The 7,980-nt window shown below is 41.6% G+C and overlaps 1 protein-coding gene across 3 annotated transcripts in view; it reads right to left on the bottom strand.

Annotated features, from left to right (window-relative positions):
• Positions 1 to 7,430, bottom strand: part of IL33 (interleukin 33) — a 33,301-nt gene extending 25,871 nt beyond the window's left edge. For all 3 annotated transcript variants that reach the window (XM_080912890.1, XM_080912889.1, XM_080912888.1), the window contains exon 1: positions 7,390 to 7,430. The gene's annotated coding sequence lies outside the window, so the exon portion shown is untranslated. The remainder of the gene's footprint in view (positions 1 to 7,389) is intronic.
• Between the last annotated feature and the right edge of the window lie 550 nt (positions 7,431 to 7,980).

Raw genomic sequence — 7,980 nt, forward strand, 5'->3', positions numbered from 1 at the left:
ATTTCTGGGGTCCGGTGGTCTTATTTGTTTATATAATTAAATATGTATGTGTAGTTCATGACAGTTTATTAAACCATACAGTTTCTTCATTTTGTGCCATATTCAGTATATTTGTTACAAAGCAATAAAGTGTCAGCTTTTATTGTTGTTGCTGCTGCTGCGGCAAAAACATAGTCAGTGGATTCTAAAATATATAGATTCTAGACTCACAGTTTTCTTGGTCAGCAGTAATCATAAAAAAATAAGATAATTCTTAAGAATTGTTATTTAGTTGATAAGGATTAAGTAATTTAAAAATAAATTTTAAATTAAGGGGACTATCAGTTAAGGGATAGGAAAGCCATCTTCCTCTTTCCCTTTAGAGTGACGATGAGCTGAGGAAGCTCTGTGATAACTCCAGCTTGTGTCAAGTTGACACACAAAACCAGCCAGTACACACAATGACAAATGAGTTTTCAAGACTTTGAGCTGGAAATGGTGGCACCCAGCACTGAGTCAGGAGATCGTGAGGCCAGGGCCCAGTCTAGGTTTTATAGCAACAGCCTTTCCTCTCAGCCAAAAAAGACTTGGAAAATCAACTTTTATATAACCATAAAACAAAAGAGGGAGAACAAACACAAGACTTACTTCCTCAAGGAAGGAGGCCGTGTTTAAATAACTGCACAGGAAGATTTTAAAAAGTATTAGACACATGTTATTAAGGATGATGAAGATGATAATTATCTCTGCCATAGTGTGCTTTTGAAGGTCAGAGGAGAGTTTGGGGAGTCCGTTCTCTCTTCCCACCTTGTTTCTGAGGCACGGTCTTTCTTGTTTCTATGACTGTGTTGAATAAGCAAACCTGCGGCTGGCTTTCCTGTCTCTGCCTCCCATCTTGTTCTAGGACTGCTAGGATTACAGATCGGAACTAACGCATCCAACCCTTTATGTGGGTTCCAGCAGTTGAGATAGGTTGTTAGGACAGTGTGGCAGGAACTTTTACCCACTGAGTCACAGGTCCTAGAAGCATCCTTTTTTATGCTGAGTATCAGAATCATCAAACTGATTTTTTTTTAATTTCAGAATTTACATTTACATATATATTCATCTAAAGGTATGAAATGCTTTCAAATTTAAAAGCTTCAGTTGAACATTTAGTTCATACACAAAGCTATTAAACAGATTCCCTATCTCCTCCAGGAGCTAATGAACTCCCAAGTAAATAAAACCAACATTAAGGGCAAGAGGTGTGGCTCAGTGGTTAAGAGCACTGGTTGCTCTTGAAGAGGACCTAGGTTTGACTCCCAGCAACTACATGGCATGTCACAATCATCTTAGACTCTAGTTCCAAGGGACCAGTGCCCTCTTCAGGCCTCCACAGACATAAGGACATACACACAGTATACATGCACGCAGACAGACAGACACTCAGAGCTTAAACTAAATATATCTTAAAAAACAAAACAGCCAGGAGTTGGTGGTAGACACCTTTAATTCCAGCATTCAGGAGGCAGAGGCAGGCAGATCTCTGTAAGTTGAAGGCTCATCTGATCTACAGAGCTAGTTCTAAGTCAGCCAATGCTATACAAGACCCCTGTCTTGAAAAGCAAAATAATGATAATAATAATAATAATAATAATAATAATAACAATAATACAAGATCATCACTTTAAAAATTAAGCAGACAAACTTGTCATTGCAAGTTGACTCAAAAGAATAGTTGACTAAAATGACTTCCTAAAACAGTAATAAAATGCTAAGTCCGTAGTGGCATTCAGAAGACAAAACAAGTACAAAATATTTTCCAACTAAGATTTTATTTCATATCACCTTTATTAGAAAGTTAATTTAAATATGTCCAGATGGCCCAGGAAAGCGTTCCCTGGTACAAAGGCTATCTATAGTCACTTCTAGTGCAGCTCTAATGGGGAATCTCATGTGTTTGTGACATCCACATTGGAGGGTGACAGACATAAGCTGTACAGCAGGAAGTTAAAAGCACCATGGTTCACAATGACACCTTCCCAAGCCAGTTGGCACAGCCAAAAGCCCTCCCAATGCTGGCATTCAGCTGCCAGGCTTCAGAGAAGTAATTGTGTAAGGCTCATTCTACTTCATGGGATCTCCAGCAAACACCCCCACTTCCTGTTCTTATTGTTTTTGCATAGGATTCCTGATGGTCTCAGTTCGGGTTATCAGAAATTGGGCTAAAGTAAAAACATTCAGTTACAAAGACTGTCGAACACTGGTCTTCTCAGAGGTTAGACTAATAACAGCATCGTGTACTGAATAATATTAGCTGATGATGAGACGTTTGAAAGTCAAGGGTATTGGGACTTTCCAGGCATAAATAGTGAGAGTTCCTAGCCATGGATCTCAGCAAACAAGCATCAATCCATACCTTGGATATTTCATTCCATGGTCTGGTGATTATGCATTGCACATTAACAGAAGTACTCTTTAGAGGTCTGAAGATGCACCAGCATTCTGGGACAGGCTTAATACGCGGCAGCAGCCATCCACTAGATTCCTGCCTCAGCACTTTAAGTGGGACCGATAGCAAGCCGAGTCTTCCTGACCTAGGAATTGTGAGAACTAGGTTCGACTCGAACCCACGGAATGAAAAGGACTATTAAGCAACCCTCTTCTCAAAGGTCACACCAAAAAAATTCCCTGCTGTCATTAACAGAATACCAATATCTTTAATGCTTCTGTCTGAGCCTACTCTCATGGGTCTGATTCCAATGAGGCACTTTCCGCTTGATCTAACGGAAGAGATAGGACCAGATCACAAGCTTGATGTCTCTTAAGCTGCTTATATTCCTTGCTGTTAAGAACACCCAATTTAGCTCGCAGAGATCAGGGAACCTGCAGGGCTCGGACCTCTGCATGAATGCTATGGCTGAGTGGCTTGGCCACATTCCTGTGGAAATCCAACAGTGGGAGCAGTGAGTGTCCGTGACTCTTTCGAATATTTGTGGGACCCCTTTCCTCCTAGTGGGTTGCCTTGTCCAGTCTTGGTGTAATGGTATGTGCCTGGTCTTACTGTAGCTTTTTATGTGATGCTTGATTGATATCCATGGGAAGCCCGTTCTCTGAGGATGAGGAGTGGGAGTGGAGGGGAAATTGTGGTTGGGATGTAAAATATGAGAAAATGGTACAATTCATTTTTAAAGCACCCAGTTATATTAAATGTCTACTACATAATGACAGTTGTGTTGGTATTCACAAAACATACTCTTAGGTCAGTGAAGGAAAAAAAATGTGACTTCATCGGTAAAAATGATCTATATATCCATTCATGAATTACGTATTTATTTTTGTTATGGAAGTCACACCAGGAAGCTAAAGCTTGCCACTAAGTCAGAATCAGAATGTTGGTACCAGTTTCTGAGGCTGAAACTTTCAAAAATTGTTTGAAAGAATCAGTGTTGAGGGAAGCTCAGTACTGCATGCTGGCATTTCAGTTTGTAATGTGAGGAAGTCATATAGAAATCTGACGGAGTGTGGATTTGCTTTTGTTTTGAGGCAGACGGACGCTCCTTGTGGAGTCCTGGCTGGCCTGGAACTTGCTTTATAGATAGACTTGGAAAGAGTGCACAGAGATCTGCCCGCCTCTCCCTCTCCACTGCCCCGGTGACAGCCACGCTCCACTATACTTGGCTACAAAATATTTTTGAACGTGACTGGTGTGAATCTGGACAGGTCATATATAGTACATGCATAGAAGATAACAGAAGATACAATCTGGGGAGGAAAAAACCCGAACGAACACATTCGGGGTTGAGAAAGTTCCTGTTTCATTGTGATAAGCTCCAAGAGAGAACACGTTGTGAAAGGCTTATCTTCCCGTATGGGAGGGGGTGAGCATGGGGGAAAGAACCTTGTGTGTTAGTTCAAGCCTGTAAGACTAGCATCTGAGAGGCTGGGGTTGGAGGATTGTCATGAGTTCAAGGCTAGCTTGAGGGATTTCAGGCTAGCCTGGATTACAGCATGAGGCCTAGTCTCAACCCCCCCAAACTTTCTTTAAATGGGGAAAGGGGTAGAGAGCTGTCAAGAAAGCTCAGCTGGTCACTTACTAAGTAAATCAAAGGAGCCCAGTTCAATCCCAAGAACCCACATAAATGTGGAAGGAAAGAAAAGACTCCACAGAGTTGTCCTGTGAGCTATGTATGTGACATGCCCCCACACAGGCACAGGCACACACAGGTGCACATAAACACACGCACACAAATAAGTGAGCTAAAGAAAATATAACTTGACTAAATGCCATTTCTTAAATATCTGTCATTCACAAGTCAGCAAGCCAACAGTGGTTGAGACCAACAGAGTAGCCGGACACAGTTCAGTTAAACTGCTCCCCAAAACATCGATCTATATTACGACTCCATGGTAACTAATGAGCAAAACATTCTTCTGATGGCATTTTTTTCTTATTCCATTCTCAGATGGACAAAAACTGCTAAGGATTTTTTTTAAAAACTCATTTGATTTAAGAGGTGTTCAAAGTGGAAGGGAATTAGATGTAAACTATAAAGCGCCTTAGCCAAGTTTGTGGGTGGATCCTCCTTGTTCATAGCAACAGCAATCATAAGAGAAATAGGTAGGGAAGAGGCAGCAGCTGGTAGGAACCTCTCATTAAGGTAACAGTGGGTTCAGCCCTGGCCAGAGGTGGATAACTATAGTGTTTTCTCACTAATATTTTACATTTGAAAGTGATGGGAATTTTGAATTAAAAGTGCTTCTTCCCAGAGAGGCTTAAAGACATCAGTGACAATGGTTTAGAAGCTTGCCCTCTTCCTTGTCTTTTGTTGTTGTTTCTTAATAACTTGTAGCCTTGGACTCTAATCCCTGACCTGAAATTTATCAACTTTACAATCCATTGTGATACAACCTTTCCGAATCTCACTTTCTTGGTGTCACAAGTTGAGATGGGAACATGTGTGTCACTGAGGTTGCAAGAACAGGATAATTAGAACATAAACCTCGCACATTCAGCAGACAGTCAGAGATGGAATCTGACAGAAGCTGACAACCGTCACTTCCAACTTGTGGAACCAGTCACAGACCTTCTCTTGAGTAGGGTTCACTCATTTGGTAGTTTTGTTTGTGTCATGTTTTACACAAGAGGTGGCAAAAATCAGGCTCAGGAGTGTTGGGTAAGATCTAGGTTCACATAGCTGATAAATGATAACTATATAAATGGATGTGAAACTGCCACTAAAACCCCTGGGGTTTTTTGTTGTTGTTTGTTTGTGTTTTGTTTTTTTCTATTGCACTAAATCACGTGTTTCTCCTAAAGGAAAGGGAAAAGTCCTCAAGAGTATAACCTACCAATAGCAAGACCAATATTGCCAGGAATTGTCAGCAAAGGAAGAGTTCTCCAGATTTTCCACACCCTTCGGTCTCTTATCCTGGGGTCTGCCTGTCCTGTAAGGATTTTCCCCTTAGAAGTGCCTGTCATAGGCTGGAGAGAGCTCAGTGGTAGCATGTTTGCCTAGTGTATCCAACATCTTAGGTTTGAGTCACAGCACCAGATAACAAACAAAAAAGTTCCTTTTGCACCCACATATTGCCAGCTGAGAAATGGTAAGGAAATGGTGAGATGGGAGATCCTACCATGACCCTGAAACCTTTGACCCGGCCATCATTTTACATTGCTCCACAGAATTATGGTTTTCTTTTTCTACTGTTTGAGGAGTTCATATTTGGTCTTGCAATATCTAACTGCCCCTCCTGCAAATTGATGCTCGAAGTGGGAATTCCGTCCCACAACCTTGTACTTGCAGTTCTTGCAAAAGTGTCAACTGTTACATAAAAGATGCATTGATTTTGGCAAAGTCAGACTTCTTGTAAAACACAAAACAAAAAACAGACTTTTTAGCATAAATATTCCCAGGCACATATCTCTTCCCTCCCAGCACTGCCTCGTTGTGGTGTTTCCGTCCAGTGATTTAATTTCTGGATGGAGCATAACTCTAACAATACTCCCATTTCCCAGAAGCTGCCCACAAAGCTCTTTTCCTGTGACCCTTGGCAGAGCCTGGGGTTGCAGTCCTAATCTGTCAACTTTTTATCTACTTCCAACCCTATCTCAACTGGTCCATGAAAGTTAAAGCTTACCATGGATTTATTTTCTCTGTAAATGTAATGTATACACTTTTAAGAGTGAGTCAAAGAAATAGCATTCAGGAGCCAGAGGGAATCAGAAGTTCCCAGAGAAGAACTTCTCTTGCACGGAGATCCCAGAACCTCCCAGAGAAGAATAGAGAACATGGGAAACTTGTGCCAGGAGGGCAATAGTGCAAGCTAGATGGTGTGTTTAATTCTTTTTAAAAAAAAAACTCTCTTCCTGTGTGACAAGGTTCAGGGGCCCCTAACTCTGCAAAATCAGAGGATGCTGGGATGTTTGGAACACAGAGTTGTGTGTCATCTGGGAGGAAATGGGAAGAGGAACATCAAGGATTTCAGAGACAAAAGTGAAAAACAGTTTTCCAGGATGCTACCCACAGTAGCAAGGGTGACTTGAGGAAGCAATCACAGGTGGGAAGCAAGTGCAGATTGGGAAGACAGCCACATGCAGTCTCTGGCTCCTGCGTGACCACAGCATAGGGTATTTCATTCTGTGCTCTTTACTAAAATATCTGAAGGCCATGCATGCAGTTAGAGAAGTGGTTCTCAATCAGTGGGTCAAGACACCTTTGGGGGGGGTCAAACCACCCTTTCACAGGGATGCATATCAGATATATCCTTCGTATCAGGTATTTATGATTCATAGCAGTAGCAAAATTGCAGTTATGAAATAACAACAAAATAATTTTACGGTCGAGGGTCACCAGAACATGAAGGACTATTAAAAAGTTACAGCATTAGGAAAATTGAGAACCACTGATATACAGAGGGAAAGTATAAGGAGGAAAAATTTCCAGAAGCATAAAGGACCAGCAGCCTTCAGAAGAAAGTCTCTTGAGTGGATAGTATCACAAATGATGAGTTTAAAAAGTTTATCCGTTTAGATGGTCAACCCCCCAAACACACAAATGTTCTCTTCTTAGTTTTTTTCTGGGACCTTCCTTTTTCTGAGAGCCACTTGCAGACAGTTGCTAAGCCTTAAAAGAAGAAGTTGAATTACCATCTTGCTTTGGAAAGTTTCATTGTGGTGAGGATTTAAAGGCTAAGACTGTCGACGTCACACAATTAATAATTAATAATTTTAAAGATCACCTGAAGGAAAGCAAATGGCAGTATGAGTTAGTAGCAACTATTTTCTACTTTACTCCTATTAGCAATGATAACAAACCAGGCTAGTAAGTTCTCAGAAATAAGAAGGGAAGGCGCGCTCTGTAGGTCCCAAGACTTTTCTTTGCAAAACCTACTAAAACTTTTGCACGGTTTTGGTCTCAGTCTTACCTTGGTGATCCTGTCCTGATTTCTCCCTTCTGCAGCTGTAGTTTCTCTTTTGTGCAGAGCGCCTCAGGCTCTTTTTATTACCCAGAACTTGGCAGAGGACCAAATGGTCTCAGAAAAGAACTGTGGGAGGCAGAATTGGGGCCAAACTTTCTCTCTTCTTTTCAATAAGCTAATAGCATTCCTGGGGTCATTCTGTAAACATCTAAGACTCCCTGATTTCTGCCTCACCTCTGCCTTGCCTTTACAAACTGATTTTCTATGTGTGTTGGGGGCAGGTGGTGGTGAGGGATTAGGTCTTGCTATCTAGCCTAGGCTGGCCCCTTAATCCACGACCTTCCTGCCTTGACCTCCAGGACTGGAGCTACCAGGTCAGCACACCTGTTCTCCTCATCTGCCTTGATTATAAAATTTAACTTCCAAGTGATGGATTTTCTGTTTCCCTTTCTTCCAGACTCATACCAGAATTAGCTCACATTCAGCCCTCCCCCATCTTCATGTCTTGACTCCTTCTCTGTCTCTCTCCTTCACAGATTGGCTCATGGTAAGTTAAACCCCCTAAGTTTTACCTTCAGCACTTCTTTATTGACAGAC

This window comes from Micromys minutus (genome assembly GCF_963924665.1).
Source record: "Micromys minutus genome assembly, chromosome: 2".
In the NCBI taxonomy this organism is placed as follows: domain Eukaryota; kingdom Metazoa; phylum Chordata; class Mammalia; order Rodentia; family Muridae; genus Micromys; species Micromys minutus.